This window comes from Periplaneta americana, chromosome 5, assembly GCF_040183065.1.
Source record: "Periplaneta americana isolate PAMFEO1 chromosome 5, P.americana_PAMFEO1_priV1, whole genome shotgun sequence".
In the NCBI taxonomy this organism is placed as follows: Eukaryota; Metazoa; Arthropoda; class Insecta; order Blattodea; family Blattidae; genus Periplaneta; species Periplaneta americana.
The window spans coordinates 151,443,064-151,468,988 of NC_091121.1; the positions used below are offsets into that span (position 1 = coordinate 151,443,064).

The following is a 25,925-nucleotide window of genomic DNA, read 5'->3' on the forward strand; positions in this document are numbered from 1 at the left end:
AGTCATACTATTTGTCAGTTTCATTTCTCCATTAAATAAAGCAACAAAAATCAGACGTCAGTCCCGAGTATGTTGTGTAGCGAGATCGGAGAGTCAACCAAAGAAATAGTGGTAGGGAGGAAATTCATGTTGTGTTATTTGAGTGTAATGAGCGCCTCGCGAACCACGGTGTGCCGACCTTGTCGGCTGTGGGATGTAATGTCGTGGCATACTGCGAGTCCACGCAGACAGGTTCGTACCTCCGAGGAAGGCGTGCCTTGCAGCTCGTAGTGTTGTGGAATTCCTCCAGCATGCGCCTCGCTGTGTGAGAGACGTGACCACGTATCGCTGCTCCAGTGATGTGGCTTGAAGAAGGTGAGTGTTGACGCGGGAGTCGAGTGGCCAAATTCTGGGAAACTCGCAAGAGTCAGGATTGCGCGTGAGTGAAGTGACAATTACCTTAAAGTGTCTACAACACCTTCCCAAATTTGATATCACTTCCACACACACAGCAGTACGGTTTGCTGTTAGACGCTTCTTCCAGCCACACGTGACTGAGTGCTTGGTTATGTCTAGGCTTGTAATTCAAACGTTCCTTATCTGTTACCTCGGTTTCTCATGGTCGGGTTGAAAATAATGCTATGTATGCAGATTAGACAGAAAGAAAATAACTCAGGAAACCAAAGTCACAAATAGAGTACCGTAGTTTCCCCTAACTATGGTCCACATTTGTCACATTTTTCTTTGTATATTCAGCATTATTCATCGAGATTAAATGAAATTTTGGCTTCGGACTGTTGTTAAGTTTATATTAAATAAATATTGACATGTGTGTTTGAAATTATTTAATTACAAGTGTTAAAAAAATAATAAGCATTGGTACATAGTTGTACTCTGAGTTGCCCAACTATGGTCCACTCATATATTCATGCTTGAAAGCATGAATGGACTATAGCTGGAGCTGTAATTATTCGTAATTCAATACATTGAGTTTCTAATTTAAGGGTAGAAACATAATCTAGCACAGAAATATTAAAAATAAATGAAAAGTACATGGATTCTCTTTATTAGTACACATTACATAAACACTCAACAAACAAGTGAAATCTGAAAGTCATTTTTCTGCAATAATGAACAACTACTGTATATTAAAAAACAAAAGTACAGTATCAAAATAAACTAACACATTCTTATCAAAATATTATGCAAATAAATTCACCGATAATGTTTGTTTATCGTACTGAGAACTACATTCATTAGGCTTATTTCGATCCTTTGATTCTCCACTTCTCTTGTAATTCTGAAATTGAATCATAATCTGTATCCAATTCAATTTTATCGCTCTCATAGTCACTTACAGGGACGGTTGTTTTCCTTCTACCCTGAAGTTTTCGTTTTACCGGACGATCATTCGTGCTAGTACCATTGATGCTGGAACAGCCTGTTTCTTTGTTTACTTGACTATAATGTTAAATGGTGTTTTAGAATATACTGAGATACCGTATTTGCAGAAGTAAATAATCACATTGATCATATTTTATTGAAACAAATATTTCAAAATGAAATACAACTATGGTCCACGAAAAATTGTGGTACATAGTTGAGGACTGACTTCTAGCCTTGAGGTTAAACATTTTTCACGCAGAGTCCTTAACCTCTGCCAGTGTAATTATTACGTGGAAGTAAACACTACATAGCGAGGTTTAATTGTACAAAGAATCGTATATCTATAACGTACCAGTTCTACAGAGGAGAGCTTAATAAAACAGACAATCACAAACTGAATGATTTCGTGTCTTCACACATTCAATAGAACGATGCACACTGACCTTGTTAAGCATCCATATCACTGCCATGTGTAATGGTAGATAGAAGCATCTATGGGGAACATAATTCCATCACAGTGGCGCTTTAAATGGCAAACACCGAACTCTTGGGGGACTAAGTAGTACATAATGCGTTTTGGATCATAGTTGGGTGCCTGTACCATAGTTATGGGAAATTACGGTACTCTCAACATCCAGGTAGGCTTGTAGAGTGCGTGCGTGTGTGTGTGTGTGTTTTTACACTATATGCACTATAGGGATTTCAATGTTGAAATTGTTTTATATTAAACATTTCATTGCTTGTTTTGGGAAAGTCATTGATTTAATTGACATACTGTACCATATTATGGTCAGTCAATTTAAGGGAGCAGTGTATTATGATAATAAATGATTGCAACAATTTTAGTTTTGTCCAATAAATATGCTGAAATTTGATCCGAACAAATGTAATATTATAAAGTTCTTTTGTGCGAGATCGTGCGTATTTGCTTGTTTTCCGCACAGAACCAATACGCGGTAAGTGTGAAATACCACATTCAGTATTCCCAACGTAACACACATAACAATTTCCCTCTTCTTACCGCTTAAGCGCGACATTCATTTTACTCCTTTAGGCTTTTAACATATTATTTTTAGAGACGTTTAACATAGTAATAATTATAAATTGGAAACTTACCACTGCAATTTCACCTAACTTGCAATGTTAATTATTGTTTTTAAATATTTGCAAAAATTAAGTAAAGTCTACTACTCCACGAAACTTATTGCATTCCTGATACAAGTAACATTAAGGAAGCCGTGAAAAAATCAACGAGATTCCAGATGCCGATGTCATTACTGCAATATGTTATATAAATAATATTATTGAAATATTAAAATGAAAAATAAATCATTACATAACCTTACCGTTTGTTTTAAGTTCGCATTTATAGACTGGGGGAAAAAAAGACAGACGTATATCACGGCCTGCTGGAGTGTAGTAAACACAGAAAACATTTTATAGCAACAAGGTTGAAGAAAGATATTTTGGTTTTCCGAAGTTACCGTCATTAAACAGAAACCAACATGGAGATTTCATTGCAACTAATTAGAAATTCGTCTTTCAGGTATGTAATAAACGATCTTCGCACAAAATAATGTACGATACACGAGCGGTATGTTTGTTTTCATGTTCTCGGAAATTAAAAAAGCTCAACTACGTTTCGCTTTTTCAATCTTTTCCTCGACCTCTTTTCAACATACCGCTCTTGTAACGTATATTACTATTGTGCGAGATCGTGCGTATTTGCTTGGTTTCCGCACAAAACCAATCCGCGGAAAGTCTAAAATTCCACATTCAGTATTCCCAATCTAACACACATAACAATTTCCCTCTTCTTACCGCTTAAGTGACATATTGATTTTACTGCTTTAGGCATTTAACATATTATTTTTAGAGACGTTCAATATAGTAATAATTATAAATTGGAAACTTACCACTGCAATTTCACCTAAATTGCACTGTTAATTATTGTTTTTAAATATTTGCACAAATTAAGTAAACTCTACAACTCCACTAAAGTTACTGCATTCGTGATGCAAGTAACATTAAGGAAGCCGTGAAAAAATCAACAGGATTCCAGACTCATCATAGACTGGGGGGGGGGGAAAGGCAGACGTATATCACGGCCTGCTGGAGTATAGTAAACACAGAAAACATTTTAAAGCAACAATGTTGAAGATAGATATTTTTGTTTTCCAAAATTGCCGTCATTGAACAGAAACCAAGATGAAGGTTTCATGGCAACTAATTAGAAATTCCTCTTTCAGGTATGTAATAAACGATCTTCGCACAAAATAATGTATGATACACGAGCGGTATGTTTTCTTTCAATTCTCGGAAATTAAAGAAGATCAACTACGTTTCGCTTTTTCAAACTTTTCCTCGAACATGAAAACTTCAACATACCGCTCTTGTAATGCATATTACTATTTCAGAACAAAAAGTTACACAAGTTCGGATCAAATTTCTGCGCATTTAAAGGACAAAACTAAAATTATTTCAATCATTTATTATCATAATACAATGCTCTCTTAAATTGACTGAGTATGTTGGAAATTACATAAACCAATGGCTTTCCCAAAACACGCTATGAAATATTTCATATAAAACAATTTTTATGTCGAAAAAGAAGCTAAAACGAGCAAAATTACATTAAACTTGTTTGCTTGAAATATCTCAAAGAATAAACCCCTGAAATTAATGATATTTCTTATGGTCCACTCTGTATATTACGTCTACTGTGCTAAGACAATCCTGAAATGTAGTTCCGAAGTAATTTAAACGGTCTTCCTCAGTCCCTTCTTTGTCATTAGAATCAGTAGGTGATCTTGAAACTGAGATATATGAAATTTGGTGCTTCTGCTGAGGACAGAAGGGTTAGAAGTTGCATCTCAGCCGAGGCAAAGGTTCCGTCTATTCATTAGGAATAATTTACAAAACGTTTCTGGTACTCCAGCTTTTTAGAGATCTAGGCCTACATACTGTACAATTACTAACACGTGATAATCAGATACGAGGCTGTGAGAAACATAGGCTCTTCACCTTCTTGTTTCTCTTTTACTTTCAAGGTCTTTTCGTGGGAACCTTTCCTTTAGAGTGTATTATGATGATAACCTTCCAAATCTATTACTATCAACATCAACCTATAATTTCATAGGCACTTAAAAATGTCTACATACGTACACTAATATCGTCATTAAATACCTTTTCCTTCTCAAGAAATGAGTTGCTATTCGACTCGATACTGGTACGTGAAATTGTAATATTTTCTTGTCACAGAATTTCACATTTTATCATGTTCTTGTATGCAAATAATCCCTTATATAATTATAGTAATAATAATAATAATAATAATAATAATAATAATAATAATAATATTGTGAGCGACAGCCCATAGGCCGTCAAGGTCTACCAACCGACTACTGACTTCACGTTCACATGCTTTAAGAAAGGTAAACGATTATGCAACCTATACGGAGGAAGCATGTACTGATCACGATGTTCTCCTCCCACTCGAGAGGAAATTAAACACAGAATAAATATGGGAAATGTCTGTTATTATTCGGTTGAGAAGCTTTTGTCATCCAGTCTGCTCTCAAAAAAAAAAAAAAACTGAAAATTAGAATTTATAAAACAGTTATATTACCGGTTGTTCTGTGTGGTTGTGAAACTTGGACTCTCACTTTGAGAGAGGAACAGAGATTAAGGGTGTTTGAGAATAAGGTGCTTAGGAAAATATTTGGGGCTAAGAGGGATGAAGTTACAGGAGAATGGAGATAGTTACACAACACAGAACTGCACGCATTGTATTCTTCACCAGACATAATTAGGAACATTAAATCCAGACGTTTGAGATGGGCAGGGCATGTAGCACGTATGAGCGAATCCAGAAATGTATATAGAGTGTTAGTTGGAAGGCCGGAGGGGAAAAGACCTTTGGAGAGGCCGTGACGTAGATGGGAGGATAATATTAAAATGGATTTGAGGGAGATGGGATATAATGATAAAGAGTGGATTAATCTTGCACAGGATAGGGACCGATGGCGGGCTTATGTGAGGGCGGCAATGAACTTTCGGGTTCCTTAAAAGTCAGTAAGTAAGTAAGTAAGTAAGGAAAATATTTGGAGCTAAGAGGAATGAAGTTACAGGAGAATGGAGAAAGTTACAAAACGTAGATCTTCACACATTGTATTCTTCGTCTGACATAATTAGGAACATTAAATCCAGACGTTTGAGATAGGCAGGGCATATAGCACGCATGAACGAATCCAGAAATGCATATAGAGTATTAGTTGGGAGGCCGGAGGGGAAAAGACCTTTGGGGAGACCAAGGCGTAGATGGGAGGATAATATTAAAATGGATTTGAGGGAGGTGGGATATGATGATAGAGACTGGATTAATCTTGCTTAGGATAGGGACCGATGGCGGGCTTATGTGAGGACGGCAATGAACCTTCGGGTTCTCTAAAAGTCATAAGTAGGTAAGAATCTTTTTGCTTGTTTTTAGGTCCTCTATCCATTCCCGAATTAAATATCCTGAATGTTGATTTAAGAATATGGTATGTCAAAGAAATAACGCCCGTGTATTGCCCAATATTTTGTTTCCTGTCTGTTTAGCCCTAAGCTTCTGTTTTCTTATGATTTTGAGTCTATTTTTTTTATTGTTATCGCTTTCAATCCGATATTTGATTTTAAGAAAAAGTCTTGTCTTTTGCTACTGTCAGTTTACTAATCTTCAGCAGCATTACATCCTGAAATTTTCAGTGCTGTGTTTGTTCTTGTAGACATTGTGCATGGCTTGTATTATTAAATCATAACTTTGGCGCTATTCAACAAAAAGAGCAATTGCTTTTTTTACCATGTAAAGAGATTTGAGCTGTCGTTGCAAACTCAATCTCTCTGATGTTAGATTTGAACGTCACGTTAGTTAATAAATGAAATTAATTTCGATGTACTTTATCGACAACTCAAGGACGTCGTGATTGTTCGTTTAAGACTGGTGCCACTGTGGTGTATTACGACATTAAAAAACTCTGCCCGTATTATAATTGATGTAATGTTCGAACTGGTTATATCGCGGTATAATTACACATTCTTGTTTTATATCAAGCCGGGGCAGCAACGAGTTTAAAATTACTCGAAACTTCCGGCGTTTAAACCGTAAAATTGTTCTAACTTTTAATCAGTAACAGTGCTGTAATTGAAAGCTGAGTTTACATATTTCCTCAAACGCATTCACCAGAGTCCAGATTCCGATGACAATTATTTATCTCACTTCCTGCAGTCAGATGTTTTGCTTGTCTATTTATAAATTATGTTCTTCATTGTGAATAATTTATTTATTGCACTAGCCGTACCCGTGCGCTCTGCTGCACCTGTTAGAAATAAATATAAAGTAATTACATAATTAAAATAGGACGTTTGATCCAGGGAACATTCGTGTTTGATAGAAGGAAAAATCGTGTGTATTTTAACACGATTCAATTGAGAATAGTCAAAATGTCAATTATAAAATAATGGATTGCTAAGCTAACGTACTATTACTGCATACTAAATCAATACACTCTCGTTGTTCGTTAATTCTCTGAGATTAAAATGAGTGTACATAAATATTATTTTAAGAAATACAGAAAACGAATGTACAAAATAGCCTATCAAATTTTCTGTGCATAAGAAGCTATTTTAATCTTACCTGTCCTCGATTTACTCAGACGTTACTGTAATAACATTATAGCATTATGTCCATCTAGAGAAACTACACTTTCGAATGGTGAAATAATAATTAATTATAAAAAAAGGTTTATTTACCTTCCGATATTACTTCCTACAAACACAAAAACATCCTCTGTAGGCTATGTTTAATAGCTTTCGATTGTTGTTGTCCAAGGCCCCTTATAGACGAAGCCATTTGTTCTTATTTCATTGCACCGTCTTAGATGGCGTTATTTTAATTTTAAAACTCATTTATCTCATTAAATATCACTCCTATCAAACTTTTTCAAAGAATGAAACTTATCGCAAATTATTTTTAAAGAAACTTTTGTTATGTAACATTGTTCATAAAAATCAATAATAAGCGAGATATTTCGATTTTTTTAATTCAGGCCCCCTTATAACCCCCCTTTTAAATAATGTATTTTGAATGCCATATAGCCTAAAATCTAAGTTACAACGAGCTTAATTTATATTCCAATTTTCATCGAAATCCGTTCAGCCATTATCGCGTGAAAAGGTAACAAACATACAGACTGACAGACAGTCAGACATACAAACAAAAATTTCCAAAAGCGATTTTCGGTTTCAGGGTGGTTAATTATATATGTTAGGACCAATTATTTTTGGAAAATCGAAAATTACCAGAAAAATTTCGACTACAGATTTATTATTAGTATAGATTAGTATTGAGTGAAAAGGAAATTGTACCAGAACAATGGAAGGAGTCCATTATTGTACCTATTTTTAAGAAGGGGGACAAGACTAACTGTACTAACTTTCGAGGAATATTGCTTTTGTTTACGTCGTACAAAATTTTGTCCAATATTCTTTTGAGAAAATTAACTCCGTACGTAGATGAAATTATTGGGGATCATCAGCGCGTTTTTAGGCGTAATAGATCGACTATTGATAAGATTTTTTGTATTCGACAGATATTGGAGAAAAAAATGGAAGTATAAGGGTACAGTGCATCAGATTTCAAAAAGGCATATGACTCGGTTAAGAGAGAAGTATTATATGATATTCTTATTGAATTTGGTATTCCCAAGAAACTAGTTCGATTAATTAAAATGTGTCTCAGTGAAACGTACAGCAGAGTTCGTATAGGTCAGTTTCTGTCTGATGCTTTTCCAGTTCACTGCGGGCTAAAGCAGGGAGATGCACTATCACCTTTACTTTTTAACATCGTTTTAGAATATGCCATTAGGAAAGTTCAGGATAACAGAGAGGGTTTGGAATTGAACGGGTTACATCAGCTTCTTGTCTATGCGGATGACGTGAATATGTTAGGAGAAAATGCACAAACGACTGGGGAAAACACGGGAATTTTACTTGAAGCAAGTAAAGCGATCGGTTTGGAAGTAAATCCCGAAAAGACTAAGTATATGATTATGTCTTGTGATCAAAATATTGTACGAAATGGAAATATAAAAATTGGAGATTTATCCTTCGAGGAGGTGGAAAAATTCAAATATCTTGGAGCAACAGTAACAAATATAAATGACACTCGGGAGGAAATTAAACGCAGAATAAATATGGGAAATGCCTGTTATTATTCGGTTGAGAAGCTTTTATCATCTAGTCTGCTGTCACAAAATCTGAAAGTTACAAATTATAAAACAGTTATATTACCGATTGTTCTGTATGGTTGTGAAACTTGGACTCTCACTCTGAGAGAGAAACAGAGATTAATGGTGTTTGAGAATAAGGTTCTTAGGAAAATATTTGAGACTAAGAGGGATGAAGTTACAGGAGAATGGAGAAAATTACACAACACAGAACTGCACGCATTGTATTCTTCACCTGACATAATAAAGAACATTAAATCCAGACGTTTGAGATGGGCAGGGCATGTAGCACGTATGGGCGAATCCAGAAATGCATATAGACTGTTAGTTGGGAGACCGGAGGGAAAAAGACCTTTGGGGAGGCCGAGGCGTAGATGGGAGGATAATATTAAAATGGATTTGAGGGAGGTGGGGTATGATGATAGAGACTGGATTAACCGTGCACAGGATAGGGATCGATGGCGGGCTTATGTGAGGGCGGCAATGAACCTTCGGGTTCCTTAAAAGCCATTTGTAAGTATGTAAGGAAGTATTAGTATTGGGCAGACACCCAGTTGTAATGCTGGTGCAATAGAAAAGGGAACAAACAATTTACACAAAAACAAATACAAACACGACATGAAGAACACAACAAAATACAGATACAAAACACAAATAACACGCCAAGAGAAATCAAATTAAACAGCACAATTACAGAAGATGCCGGTTTGATACAGTTCTCAGAAGTATTCGTCAGTGGTTGTTTTACTGGATGTAGAGTATGAGGTGGGGCGTCTTCTTGCATAAAGATAAGGTTTTTAATATCACGACTCTGTAATCCCGGTATGACATAATCTTGACACATTCTAAAATAACGCTGTCAATTCATCTTCACTGCAACTCTTTGCCCATCCCCAATATCTTCAAAGAAACATGATCCTACGATAAGATGTATTATGAGAAAAATATTATTCCAAAGCCTTCGCAAAACTGCACTATATTGGTAACTAAGTAACAATAAGTGCACTGCAATGGGTCTATTTACAGGGGCGGCTCGTCCATAAGAGCTGCGGAGCTGTAGCACTCCCTGCTTTGACAGGAAAATAAAAATAATATTTGTTTTAATTCGTAGAAGAATTGTTACAGCTTTTATTGGTAAATTGCTTTATATTTCATCTGCCCGGGAATATGTACTATTATCTTATGCATAATCTTTTTGCGCGTCGACTGTATTGGAATTGGCACTGCATTCAAAGTCGTCCTGGGATCTGTAGGTTTGTCAGCTCATAGAGAGTGTCTCTTGCATGGTCTGGGGGTAGAGAGGTGAAGGGAAGCAGAGGGAAACTGCCGCTGTTTAAAACCCATATCTCGCTGCAGTGGCTTGCAGAGCCAGGCAACAAGGGATCTTTCCTCTACTCCCACACCGCTATTGTAATGCTGCGTCAAATGAATTCTCTATTCCCTTGAAACTTAATGACAAAATTTGTATTTTCTTTTCACATACTTATTGTTGTAGAATCTTATCGAGTTAATATAACGAAATTAATATTCTCTTTTGCCTTATTATTACGTATATATCCAGCCTCCAGTAGAACCTTAGGATTTGCCTTAACTCAAAATGATTGCACGAGTAGAATCCTTTTGATATAGCACGTAAAATACGAAAGAGACTTCTTTTCCAGTTTTAGAAAATTGTTGACCATCAGTATATCTGAGTGTTGGTGTGACGTCTTAATACCGTAACTTAACCAGTGCAAATTTGCAAGCATGAGTGTGTGTGAATTATAGAGTATTAATTTTATTTTCCTCAACTTTCCCTTGCGGAGAATATTGATGTAATGAAGTGAAATTAAAGGGTCGTCCGTTACCCGACTTAAATCTTACTTAAGGTTCATCCAGCCGAAATAGTGCATATATAAGGAAGTATAACAATGAAATTTACGCTAAGCATTTGTTGTTATGTGGATGTGAACAAAAAAATCTGTATTTGGCTATGTTACGCAACTCATACTGTTGTGCAATTAAGTGAAACGAACAGAACAAACATTTCAAACATAATCAAGAAGTGAAAAAAAATCCTGAAATTATTTAAAAAAAAATATTGATTGTATCAAATTTTGTGGCCAATATGAACTTCCCCTTAGGGGACATGATGAAAAAACGATTCGAAGAACCCTGATGTGTTTCGTGGGTTGCTACAGTCCGTGAGTAATCTAAACAAGCCGTTCCCATGTAATTTGCAACCTTACCCACCCTCTTCCTAATTCTTCCAGGAAAAACCAGTGTCAAGTCTGACATGAGACTTTCAGGTTATTGCTTGACCTCTTTATTTTAAATTTAGTAGACCTATACGGAAATGGGATTTTCCGAGCAATTAGAAAGTATGCTTCTCGGCTGGAATAATCCTACCCTTCTGAATAAGACAGGAATGTCACTTCTCAAACAACAGTTTGTAAATGCCTATAGTTTGAGGTTTTAGTAAATAGTTTGTTTCTTACAGGGAGCAGCTAAAATGCATGTGTCCCACATCTCCTCTTATTTCCTCCTAATCCAGTAAAGCGAAACAGTGCTTGCAGTACTGTTGTGTCATTCATATCACTCAGTTCTCTAGTTTTAGTATAAAGTGCAAGTGAGTTTATCTACTGCTTTTAACTAACTAAAATGGCCCCTGTATCTTCAACCCTAACGACAAAAGTAAAATCATGGATTGCAATGGACGAAGCTTTCACTACAGATGAAAAAATAGTAATGTGTCAAGTGTGCGGTAAAAAAGTCGGATGCTCTATGAAATCACAACTGGAGAGTCTTACCTATCCTATACCTGCAAGATATTGATATTAAATATTTTCATGATTTTACATATTTTGGTACATATTCAGCTTATTTTTCTTACATAAATATGTACATATTTTACACTTTGATATTACATAAAAATCCGGTCCCTAGTTATGAGGAATGGTTTCCCTAGCAACAAGTTTCTGTGTGGGAATTTTAACTTTCAAGGCCTAACAACAACAGCTGCAAATAAAACAAAAAAACACGATCGTGCAAGAAAAAATACCGTTGCCTTTACTTCTTTGCACATATATTCCTTCTCTAAAGTCTCTTCTTCTACAAGTTTTCTGAATATTACTTTATATAATTTCAGTTTGTTTTCTCTTAGGTAGAATCCGTCTTTTTTTATCTTGTCTACATTTCGTTTATACATTAGCATTTTCTAGATCATTCTGTTAAAGTTTGGACACTGTCGTTTACATGATTGTCTCGTTAAGGGGAGAGACTCCACTGAAGATCATGAAAATTTTCCAAAATATTTTTATTGACTATTTCACTTTTCTAGAGTGTTTCCAAATGGATTTAGTTCAATTGTGATTACAAAAATATGTTTAAATTTTTTTTTAATTAAGGAAAAAGAGCTGTCAGATTTATTTTTTCATTAAAGGATTCTTTTTTTCAAATTTCTTAGTGATTACAAATCTAGTAAATTTTTATTCTAAAGTTGACTTCCTAGATAAATGTAGCGGAGGACAATTTTAACAGGTATGTGTTACATAAATATTCATTTCACCTTCAAATCCATTTTTCCGTAAGTTTATTTTTCTTGATTTAACATAAACTTTTTTATGCCAAATAATAATCAATTTGGATGAAATTTTTGCTGAAAGTATTTGAGATTTCTATGTATTTATTTTGTAAGAAATGCTGCTAGTTTATTTTATTAGCTAATATTTTTTCATTAATTATAGAAAAAGTAACATTTTCAAAAGTTCAAAAAATATTTGAATCGGGAATTGCAGGAACAGCACACGTCATGAAAACTAAATTTTTCAGTAGACACAAAAACGGTATTACTGGTGGTAGACCACATCATTGGTTATGGTACTGGCTTCTTCAGACAGAAGCCTAATATATGTGTCGTTTTATACTAAATTTATTGGAATCTAATGAATTGTTAATGAAATAAATCAATATATATTAGCTTGACATATGCTGTTCTATTTATGTTTGTCAAATTGGGGATATAATATATGCATAGGCCTACTGTGTACGTAATACATAAGTTCAGCATATAAATGAACTTATTTTTACACAATAGGCCACTGAAGAATATTATTGTAATAGTACATTATGCAACGAGCCTATAATGGTAGTAATTAAGACGCGAATGTGTTTATGAAACGAGCGCAAGCGAGTTTCATAATTTTCATACGAGCGTCTTAATTACCATTATAGGCAAGTTTCATACGACTTTTTATGCTCGACCATATTTCTAACTTGAAATTATTCATAAGTATTCATGTTATTCTTATCTGACTGAGGAGCGGAACTGACCTTGTGCAATATCTCGTAAATTGTGAGATGTACGCAAACGCAATAGTATTGATTTTTTCCGAGAAACAAATGTCATTGACCTTGATATAATCTAGAGAGTAAAATAAACATTAATCTAGATATAACCTTGAAATTGATTTAGACATTGAGAAACTAAATGACAAATTGAATTTATTTGAATATTATTTACAATTAACGCTAATTATTATAGTAACAGAACATAACCTTCTGCGACAGTATTGGATTTCCAGCCTCCGTGACGTTTCGCTAGTTGTCTTTCGATTGCATATCCGAGAATAATCGATACTTGCGCTTTCATATTGCTACAATGGTGTTTTTTGATTGTTGAACTTCAATGAATAGGTGTATTTTAGTGAGGTCCATTAAAGGGCTGCTACCAGGTGTATAATTACTACAATTCGGCATGGTCGAGCATAAAATTCTTGATATTCATGTGGTATGTAACGCATTAGTTTGCGTATATCGTCAAACTTCTCTCTTTGAATTGGCACGATTTTCTCTAGATATTCCAACGAAGAAGGTAAATATGATATTCTCCTTTGTACTTACAAGCAAATATTCTCATGGGGCTGATAAACAATTAATCTTTTTTCTTGCATCATTTTAATAATGGCAAAAGCAGTGCTTATACAAATTTTGGCCACTCGAGCGCAATTACGAAGGCTGTAAAAAGTAAGTTTCCCTGGGGCCGTTTACAGAAAGAGAACAAAATTTCACGGAATTTATTGGAACAGGTATAGCAATTGTTAAGTTATTTTTCAACTTATTTCCCACCAGAATTGAGACATTTGTCATTCAATGGGATCAATTTTTGTACCCTTGGGTCGTAGATGTCTGCCGACTGGAATCGGAACCAATGTGTCGGCACATGTCTTTGACATGAGTTGTTTCTGCGCTTTTCCAGGATTTCACAGGTCTCCAAATGTGAGACGGCTATACTGACATATATGGTTTCTGCATGGAATGATAGCCCTATATCAACAGTCGATGAAACTCGAATAAACTCATTTCTCCACAAATAGTGACATGTGCTATTTCCAGTGGCGTAGCGTCAATGTAAGCTAAAAAGCTTAGCTTCCCCAGTTAATAATAATTTCATAATAAACCTGCAGTTTATGGACAAAATTATTTATTAATTTTAATAGAATTTATATTTACCCATTAAATATTGTGATGCGGCAGTTCAGGATGATTCGTGATGCAGCAGTAAACAAGAAGCCTGCACACACCAGCTTCCAAGCAGACTGGTTTCTTCTGTGTAATCCATCCCGCAGATTTTCCATCCCTTTCTAACTAAACTACGGCTCGCAAGAAGCTAGCTTTAACATTGAAAATAAGTAGTTTCCGAGTTATCCCTTTTCGTCAGTTGTGTTCAGTTGAAGTGTTAGTGTGCTGATATAATAAATAATGAGCGAAATAACAGTTCCTGACACTAATTTACTTGAATTTTTTAGGACAATTGTATTATCAAGACTGACTTACGAACAAAAGTGTGATTTAAAAAAAAAATGACCGACTCTCTTGCTGTCAATGAAGGACACAACCAAAAGACAGACGCATACTTACGTAATGATACTAATATTGTGATTTCTCTAAATATGACAGGGAGTGAGCTAATGTTATACGTATGCGTGTCTATTTGTTAAGAGACATGTGTAAACCGTGAAATCATATTTTACTACGTATCATTTGAGATCATGCCTTATTGGTGTTACTTACGATGTTCCAACCAATCTTCGACTGCTGACTTGACATTGACTACTATTTATTTTAAGACTGTGTTTTTGTAATACGTTTTCTCATAGTGCATGAAAGACAACTTGAGTTAGCTTCCTCTGCTCAAAATTTCATGCTACGCCACTGGCTATTTCTACAATCCCTGATTCATTTTGAAAGGGAATAAATGAGATATTTCATAAAATGAATGCATAGAAATAAAGAAGCTTAAAAATTGAGATCTTTTATTTAAAGGTTTGGTTTGAAAATATTTAAAAAAAATAGGAAAAAGTAAAAAAGTCAAAAACATTTGGGAGTTTAAAATTTGGATTTGTTTAGTTCTTTACAGTAAACACGCTCTCATAATTTGGTTGAAAAAATTTATTAGGGAAAAAAGTTGTATTTTTTTTTAGTGAAATGTCCCCTTAAGTATCGAATTGTCCATTGAAGTTTCTCTCGATCATCAGAACAATACCTTCCACGACAAATTTTAATGTCGAGACCAAATACTGGTTTACGGATTCCACCTCAGACCGCTCATGGCCTCAAAGATTCGTCCGAACTATTGGAATCGCTATACTCAGCTAGCCGATGCATTAATTACATTACCCAGCATATTTCTTTTGCGTTATGTAAACCTTTATGTAACATGGCGCTTGGAATGAGAGCCCTACGTTACTGAAGACAACGCGCAGCATTCTGTGAGAATTACGAAGCAAGCGATGACGATTACATTGCATGCGGGCTAGTTACTCGGAGATCTGAATGTTAATGGATTCCATTTGCTTAAAGAACTGACAGTGAAACTGCAACAAACAGGTTTTAAAACTTGAAATTTATGAGCAAAGTGTGGCTAGTTACAGTTGTCTTCATGCTAAAATATACAGTCTATTTTTCCTTGAAGATAAGATTTACAGTAAAAGATAGCTAACTTGTATTGATAACATTTAATTTATGTAAGTGTTTATTTGCATGCTAGAAAGAAAGAAGTCCAGTTTTTTTTTAAATAAAATAATCAGTTGACATATACGTTGTTTTTATCCTTCAAAGTGTAGATTGTAGTAAAAGATAAAATACTGTAATGTAAGACGTAGAAACATTGTGAAAAGAATATAAAAAGGCAAAGACATGAAGGAATCGGAAGCAAGAGAGACGTTTCAGGAATGAAACCACATTTGTGTTAGTTTTAATATTTTATCAAACACGTTACAAGGAACATATCACAGCCCTAACCAAACCACACAACAATTCAACCTACGTAGAACACATCACAAACTCCAATCACAACTATAGCAACATAGACACTGACATGAAAATACTACACATCCAGCCAAGAAAACAGAAACTTGACATTCTAGAACAAATAGTGGCTTGTGCAGCAAATGCTGGAAACAAGTTCAATAGAAGTTCAAATACCAGTTTCATTTTCAATGAAGAATACCAGATATTTTGAAAGTATTTCCTTCCATAATAATGAAACATACTCCCTCGGAATGTTTTTTTTTTTTCATTGAATACGCTCTAGATTGCAGTATTAGTGGACTTGAGAATCTGAAACCATGTTGATTCTTGACTAAAATATTAAACCTATCCAGGTACTTGAGTAGTCTATCTAATATGCAATATTCAAAAACCTTAGAAATGGTAGCCTATTACCAATTTCAATAGATAAATAAATAAATAAATAAATAAATAAATAAATAAATAAATAAATAAATAAGCAAATGAATAAATAAATAAGTAAATAACTTAAATAAATAAAATGATTAAATAAATATATAATTTAAAAAATTAATAAATGTAAGAAAATTGAATAAATAAATAATTAAATAAATAAGTAAATATATATATAAGTAAATAAGTAAGTAAATAAATAAAATAAAAAATAAATAAATAAATAAATAAATAAAATGAATGAATGAATAAATAAATAGATAAATATATAAAATAAGTAAATAAAATAAATAAATAAATAAAATGAGCAAATAAATAAAATGAGTAAATAAATAAAATAAATAAATAAATAAATAAATAAATAAATAAATAAATAAAATGAGTAAATGAATGGACGAATGAATAAGTAAATAAATAAGCAAATAAATAAGTCTAAATAAATTAAATGAATAAGCAAATGAATAAATAAATAAGTAAATAAATGAAATAAATAAATAGATAGACAGACAGATATACAGAAAAATAAAATGAATAAATAAATAGACAAATAAATAAAATGAGTAAATAAATAAATATAAATAAATAAAATAAATAAATAATTCAATAAATAAGTAAATGAATAAATAAATAAATAAATAAAATGAATGAATAAATAAATAAAAGGAGTAAATGAATGAATAAATGAATAAGTAATTAAATAAGCAAATAAAGAAATAAATAAGTCTAAATAAATTAATAAGCAAATGAATAAATAAACAAGTAAATAAATGAAATAAATAAATAGATAGATAGATAGACAGACAAATATACAGATAAATAAAATGAATAAATACATTAAATAAATAAATAGACAAGTAAATAAAATGAGTAAATAAATAAAATAAATAGATAAATAAGTAAAATGAGTAAATAAATAATAAATAAATAAATAAATAAATAAATAAATAAATAATTAAATAAATAAAGAGAGAGGTAGGCAAATAAATAAATAAATAAATAAATAAATAAATAAATAAATAAGAAATAAGTAAATAGGTACGTAAATATGTAAGTAAATAACAAAATAAATAAATGTGTATGTAAATAATCTTGTATTTCATTAAATAAGTACGAAAGTGAATTAGACAACAAAGAAACAGTGTGTAACAGCCCACTGCAGTCGACTATTTCAAATGCTGGGAAATCCTCAGCCTTGACCTGGTGGTTGTGAATGCTACATGAAACGAATCGTCTGTCACGCTCTGACATGACGCTATAAAATGGGCGTAAAATCGTTTCACATCAACGTCGAGGAAATGTAGTAACGTTTTAAATTCCCAACCTCATTCTCTTTAAAGTGTGGGGCCATTACGATGAGATAACTGCCGTGTTCATAGAGGCTATCACGACCTACAAATCCCTTCCTCCATTTCGTACAAGTAGTGACATTCTTGTCACCATGGTAACATAACATTACACAAAACGTTTATGTTAACACATGTCCTGCTAGCCTTTCCTTATTTCTCCTCCTTCTCTACACACACCTTGTTTCTCATCTCTCGTTTGCTTCTGGTTCTTTTCTTCTTTCTGTGTCCACTTTTCTTATTTTCCTTCTCGTTTTTCTTCCTTCTTTCTTTATTTCCTTTTTTCTTTTTGTTATTAGATTTGTCCTGCTTTACTTCTTTATTTATTCCTCTGTAGCTTTTCTTCTTTCTTTCCAATAATGATCTGGCTTCTATTCTCCCTTTTTCTTCGTCTGTGTTTCACTTTTTTTTTTTACCTTTTTTTCCGCGTCGTGACGACCTCGCTTCTCCCCCGCACCATATTTGTACTTTTAATTTTATTTTCCTCCTGCGTCCCTTATGCATTTTCTTTTTCCCGCTTCTCTTCGTTCACTTTAGCTCAGGTAATTTCTTCATGTATTTATTAAATCCAAAGTTCTTATATAAATAGAAGACATACTTTCGTTTTAATTTGAGCGCTCTAGAATATCACTTGCGATTAAAACCACTTTTATAGGATTATTGTACGGTACAATAAAGAAAAGGCAAAATCTATAACATGTAAAAAGATCGTTAAAAAGGAGCTAACTTTTCCATTAATAACGTTTTGATAATACACATCAAATCAATTAATATTTCTTAAAAGTTGTAGAAAAATCATTTATATATTATTTATTTATGTATTTATTTATTTATTTATTCTGGTGTATAGGCGAATCCAGAAATGCATATAGAGTGTTAGTTGCGAGGCCGGAGGGAAAAAGACCTTTAGGGAGGCCGAGACGTAGATGGGAAGATAATATTAAAATAGATTTGAGGGAGGTGGAGTATGATGATAGAGAATGGATTAATCTTGCTCAGGATAGGGACCAATGGCGGGCTTATGTGAGGGCGGCAATGAACCTCCGGGTTCCTTAAAAGCCAGTAAGTAAGTAAGTAAGTAAGTAAGTAAGTAAGTAAGGTGTAGTTAAGGCCATCAGGCCTTCTCTTCCACAACACCAGGAATACAAATACAATAATAGAAATAAACAGAAAAAAATACAGTATTTATACAAAGTAGAGCTACACAAGAAATAAAGAGAGAGAAAAAAAACACTATAAACAAAGTGAAGCCACACAAAAATATACACAGGTTGCAGTCACACAAACTTTAAATGAGTGATTAAGTATCATAATTAATTGTATCCTAACTAATTAAGTAACATAAACAAGAAACTTGCAATTTTAATCTAGATTAAAAAAGAAAAAGAAAAAAACACATATCAATACTTCTAGAAATACCTAAAAACATTAACTAAGACAAAATTTTCTAATTTAATTTTGAATTGTGATAAAGTCCGGCAGTCCCTGACGTCATTAGGTAGCGAATTCCAGAGGCGAGGTATTTCTACAGTATAGGAAGATGAGTATAAAGACGTTCTGTGATAAGGGATAGAAAGAAGTACTTGATGTCGGTTTCGAAGAGTTGTAAGAAATTGAAAGCGCGATAACAGATAATTCGGAGTAGAAGTATGCATGATTCTAAACAGAAGAGACAGTGAATGTATTGTTCTTCGTTCCTTCAGACGCGCCCATGAAAGTAACTGGAGGGAAGGTGTTATATGGTCAAATTTACGAATATTGCAGATGAATCGTATGCACACATTATGAACACGTTGTAGTCTCTCAGCTAAGCGTGAACTTACATTAGTTAGCAAGGAATCGCAATAATCAAAATGGGGCATTACAAGCATCTGAATAAGATTCTTTTTTTAGACTAAGTGGTAGAAATTCTTTCATATGGAACATTATACATTAAGGAAGAGATTAGTGAAGTGCTTTGTGTGTAATATGACACTACTTGGGGCAGAAACACGGACATTACGACGAAATGAAGATAAGCGACTAGAAGCATTTGAAATGTGGATACAGAGAAGGATGGAGTGTATGAAATTGACAGATAGAATAAGAAATGAAATTGTGATAAAAGAGTGGGTGAAGAAAAAAATGATGCTGAAACTGATCAGGAAGAGAAAAAGGAATTGGCTGGGTGATTGGCTAGAAAGAAACTGCCTATTGAAGGATGTACTGGAAGGAATGGTGAACGGGAGAAGAGTTCGGGGCAGAAGAAGATATCGGATCATAGACGTCATTAAGATATATGGATCATATGCGGAGACTGAGAGGAAGGCGGAAAATAAGAAAGCTTGAAGTATGCTGGTTTTGCAGTGAAAGACCCGCCCTTGGGCAGAACACTATGAATGAATGAATGAATGTATCAGACAATGCCCGATAGGATTAAATTTTTGTATGTTCATCTTTTTGAGTTTTACTCATTATATTACTTTTCAACAATATTGCATTATAGTCAGAAAAAATAATAAGTGAGACATCAGGTATATAATTATTATCAGTTTGTATATGTAATTACATTATCCATGCAAGTTTATGAAGTGGGACGTATCGGCTTAAAAATAGTGGGAAAAACTATGAAGCTATTCAAGGATTAAATAAATCACTTAAATGATTATTAACAGATAGGAGTTAATATTAAAGTTTGCAGGTTAATGCAATATTAATATTAGCTTTTAAATCCAATTTAGATATAAAATGTTCATAAATTTTGTCCAGAAATAAATCAAAACTCAACCTGTTATGTTTATGACCAATATAGATAGAAATGCTTACATGAAATATTACCAGATTTAATGTTTATTTACTGAAGAGGCAGGCTAAATTAATACAATTAATTGAGAATAAATAAATAAATAAACAAATAAATAAATAAGTTAATAAATAAGAATATAAGATAAATACGTAAATAGACAAATAAGTAAGTAAATAAATACATAAATATATTAATAAATACAAGTAAATAAATAAGTAAATAAAATACATAAATAGATAAAATTTATCTATTTATACTTACCTATTTAATGAGTATATAAATAAGCAAATAAATATAAATAGATAAGTAAACAAATAAATGCATAGCTTATTAAGCAAATAAGTAAATAAATAAATACTTAAATAGATGCAATGTTTATTACAGGAAGAATTTACATATTGTGAATTTTATTAGTAACAACAATGTAATTTATTCGCCACAACAATAATTCCTTTCTACAATTCGCCTTAAACGCTCTCGTCAACAGTTGGATTTTCACTTAACACAGTATTCGTTATAGCACTCCACCGACGACAATGACAATTTACTTGGACTAGTACGAACAACAATGAACTGCTAATCTTAACTAATATTTACAAAGCACTATTTACAAATCAGAACTATCAGTTCTCAGTTCACAGTTCTTCTAGCTCAGTCACTCGAGTTCATAGTATCTCGAACCACAGACCTCCAGAGACAGTTCACGGTACTCGAACTCAGGTCCCTCCAATTGCGGTCCACTGCACTCGAACTCAGGTCCCTCCAACTGCGGTCCACTGCACTCGAACTAAGGCCTTCGGATGCTGACGCAGATGCGGACGCACACTCGAGCCGAACTCCGGTACACAAGGCTGGCTTGCTTGCTCTGTTCACTGGCTTACTGACTGAACCAATCATGAATGACTGGCCGAGTTCGCTGGCGCTTCTTCTTTTATAGCAAAATCATAGTTGCGAGAATTTTCTACAGGTGTGTAGAGAATTATCTGGATATCTCCACTTCGACGCACTTCTGGAAGAGTCGGGAAGTTCCGTTCCCCATTCACTGCGTTAAGTAGCAGCTGCGCGCGCAGCCTCCCCTTGCGTGTAGGCCCCTTTCCCCACTACTCCGCCGCGCGCCGTCCCTACGTGCTCCGCGCGATCTGCTTTCTTGCGGGACGCTGGTCGTGAGTTCGAATCTCACGTCGCTGTCACAATATTTTTTACTTCAACTAGAACAATCTATGAAAAAACCTAAATAAATAAGGAATGTAAATGTAGCTATAGTTACAGTAAATGTTCCATTTAGATTTAATTTTCATTGTGTATTTGCGTTTATAATGAAATTTTATATTTGTATTCATATTTATAATAATTGATACATTTTTTGTCAATACAATATAAAACGTAACTGGCCATATATATCGATTGTAACAATGACAGCATCCGTGGATAATAAGGAAGGCTGTGAATTCCATATGAACTGCAGTTTCACTGTTTTCGTGTAGTATTCCTATTAATGTTGTAAAATAAAAGTATATGAATAATTTAAAATAAATTCATTTTAAATAATAACCTGAACTTGCTATAAAAGTCGTATTTAAATGTTTTTAAAAACTAATCTCGGAAAAATAACTTTCCACCTCGCCATGTTTGTTTAAGTTCTCGGAAAACGATATAATGTATTATCGGCATTTCTTTTGCAGCCCAGTGTACCTAGAACTTTGAAACATGTGTTCTTTAGTATCTTTTACGGACTATACAAGGCGGGTTCGCGTGTGTATAATTAAGATCTAAGTTAAGAGTTATGACATGCGGTGAATTAATTGGCGACTTAGAAATTGAACACCATAAAACTGGTTTTATTATCTACTTGGAATGCAACGGAACGGAATATTGGCATTATGACATTTTAACAGCAAGGAAGACTTTGCGGCCCAATAAATCTTAACTTGTATCCAGCTACAAAATGAAAATTACGATACAATAGTAATATGCGTTACAAGAGCGGTATGTTGAAGTTTTCATGTTCGAGGAAAAGTTTGAAAAAGCGAAACGTAGTTGAGCTTTTTTAATTTCCGAGAATTGAAAGAAAACATACCGCTCGTGTATCGTACATTATTTTGTGTGAAGATCGTTTATTACATACCTGAAAGAGGAATTTCTAATTAGTTGCAATGAAATCTCCATCTTGGTTTCTGTTCAATGACGGCAAATTTGCAAAACAAAAATATCTATCTTCAACATTGTTGCTTTAAAATGTTTTCTGTGTTTACTATACTCTAGCAGGCCGTGATATACGTCTGTATTTTTTTTTCCCCCAGTCTATGGTGAGTCTGGAATCTTGTTGATTTTTTCACGGCTTCCTTAATGTTACTTGCATCACGAATGCAGTAACTTTAGTGGAGTTGTAGAGCTTACTTAATTTTTGCAAATAGGCTATTTAAAAACAATAATTAACAGTGCAATTGAGATGAAATTGCAGTGGTAATTTTCCAATTTATAATTATTACTATATTGAACGTCTCTAAAAATAATATGTTAAAAGCCTAAAGCAGTAAAATGAATATGTCACTTAAGCGGTAAGAAGAGGGAAATTGTTATGTGTGTTAGGTTGGGAATACTGAATGTGGAAATTTAGACTTTCCGCGGATTGGTTTTGTGCGGAAACCAAGCAAATACGCACGATCTCGCACAAAATATTTTACATATTGTTCTCCAATTACATCCACAAACAGATCTCAGTTACATGGGTAATACTTTTTACAAAACGAAAACGGAGTTAGATCGTTGGCATATTTTTTGGAGTATTAATATGATGTACCGAACTACATATGATATTTCCGTGCAGGATTTCTGCGTTATCATATGATGAAGGATGGGTGGAACGGAGAATTATTCTCTCCGGCATCGGGGCTCGAACCCGGGTTTTCAGCTCTACGTGCTGACGCTTTATCCACTAAGCCAGCGTTTCTCAAACTATGGTCCGCGGACCACCTGTGGTCCTCGAGTTCTGTCCTTGTGGTCCTTCAAAAAATACAGATGAAAAAATAAAATTCAAACGAATTGCGTATCACATTATAGCTGAAAATCTCAAAGTTTGGACATGATACACGGCAATGTCTTTCAATTTTTCTCCCAATAGGCCTACTAATATTTTATGAAATTTCTTACCCTACCCATCTACCCACTTCCCACTCTACTGTCAACAACAAAAGAGGGATTTAAAGCACTATGAACTTGGCGTTTCTCGCCATCTTTTCCCTGTATATCTGGCGCCGAGCCTGTAACCCAGCCAGTGACCACCCGAATTCATAACAGAGGACCAAAGTACCGAACCTTTTCATGTATTGATGACTTTTTTAATAGTTTTGCCGGAACCCAGTCTGCACATTGAAATGGGCACATACTGTACATCGTACACCAATAATAGAACGGCCAAATTGCATCTTTACTTGTTGAAAATCGGGCATGTTTCTGCATTAATTTTTTATTTGTTTTTCCAGATGACGATATAAAAAATTTTAGACTCCGTCTATTTTATAATCAGACAGGTTTACTTTTTACACTTGCGTGTTTCGTGTCTAAGTGCCGTTTCAATTTTGCGGGTTTCATACACTCGTTCAACGCACCGAGGTTTTGGTTCGCTCTCATTGCTACACCAAGTAAATCCAAGTTCCAAATAACTCTTGTCATATTTACGAAAGTATTTTTTCTTTGAATAGCTAATATTAGGATTAGATATTTCTTTAATAACACTATAAATAATATATTTCTTCACACAGAGCTTCTGAACTATTAGCACTGCCTAAATGAAGCGTATCATCATGTTCCTTTCTTTTCAAAGATCCGAATCAAAGCCAGTTTTCCGTTATTTATAATGGACACTATTTAACAGAGACATGGACAACTACTAGCGTGTACCACATAAGAAGGATTTCAAACAACTAACTGATAACAGGCAAGCGATGAATCAACAATCCATGAATTTGTTATAAGTTACTTGTGATCGGCTACAAAAAATGTAATTAGGAAAGTATTATAATTAATTAATTATATTTTAAAATATAAGTAGACTATACTGGTATTGAAATATGCTATAAAAATGAAGGAAACAAGAGTAAGGTGGTCCGCGGAACTGTTCTGACTTAAAAGAAACGCTGCACTAAGCCACACCGGATTCCAGTTCCGATGCCGGATTGAATCCTCTCAGTTTAAGTTCCACCTCTCACTTTCCCTTTGGTGGCTAACCCTCATGAACCGCACCACAGATGTGTGACAGTGGCACAATGTCCAACACACTATGTGCAGAGGTGCACTCATTACGAGTGACTAAGTGGCCGGGATTCGACGGAATGAGCGCCTGAATTTTCTAGAGTTTTTATTTCATGCAAAGGAGAAATGTGTCGTTAAATGTTTCAATTAGATTCAATTTTCAGTTCTGTGTCTGTATTTATAATAACATTTTTATTTATGTTTATAATAAAACTAGTGGCTTGTGCATCAAATGCTGCAAACTAAGTTCTTTAGACGTTAAAATAAAACTTTTTCAGATTTATTTTCAATGAAGATTACCAGACATTTTGAAAGTTATTTGCTTCCATAATAATGAAACGTACTTCCTCTGAATGGTTTTTTTAAATATCAAATACATTTTCTTGAACCTGTCTACTTTCAGTTTTTCAGTTTCAACGCGAAAATGCAAGTAACAATGTCAGGACGATCAGTGGGTTTTTCATGTGGGAATAAAACAAGAGCTATTTCAGGTTATTGTGGATTGTAGAAGAAAGTTAAAGTCAGGTTTGCTATGCTTTCGAACATTAGACATAGCATCTTGGTATAGCTGCTGCATGTAGAGCTTGAAATGTAGAGGGTCAAATCATTTTATTCTGCTAAGAGATCTTGCTGAAATGATCAGGAGACTACAACATTTCGTAGCCCTCTTATTCCATCAATAATACCGTATGGTCTTCCTTAGAAACTGTAATTTTTGCGGTCTCTCGAGCCAATACTGAAATAGATATAAATATCTACACCACACCGCCATTAAATATATGACAAGGACCCAACCCCACTTGATTAATAACTATAAAAATATTTTATTTTTAATAACAATATTATCTTACGTAACGCCACTCAATAAATTATAGAAATGAAGTTCTAATTTAAGATATTCTCTACATCTACTTATATAACCCCAAAACATTTCACTTTCATATCATTAATATAGCATTAATATGTATAATTAATGAAAAATAGTCACATCATGACATTAACTATAATATTTCATTTCTAATGGTAATAATGTCATCAAACCATCTCAAGGTTTGTAGATTTTAATATCCAATTCACAGCTATACACAGAAAATTACACACCGCAAAATCAGACCTGTAAATTATTTTTAGTAAGTATAGAAGTTTTTAATAACCAATTGAATTTGAAGTCTAAATATGTCAGAAATCCTGCAG

The 25,925-nt window shown here is 33.8% G+C and overlaps 1 protein-coding gene across 2 annotated transcripts in view; it reads left to right on the top strand.

Moving 5' to 3' along the window:
• Positions 1-210: 210 nt before the first annotated feature.
• The window catches only part of LOC138700215 (EF-hand calcium-binding domain-containing protein 4A-like), a 260,202-nt gene continuing 234,487 nt past the window's right edge, over positions 211-25,925 (top strand). For both annotated transcript variants that reach the window (XM_069826667.1, XM_069826671.1), the window contains exon 1: positions 211-354. The gene's annotated coding sequence lies outside the window, so the exon portion shown is untranslated. The remainder of the gene's footprint in view (positions 355-25,925) is intronic.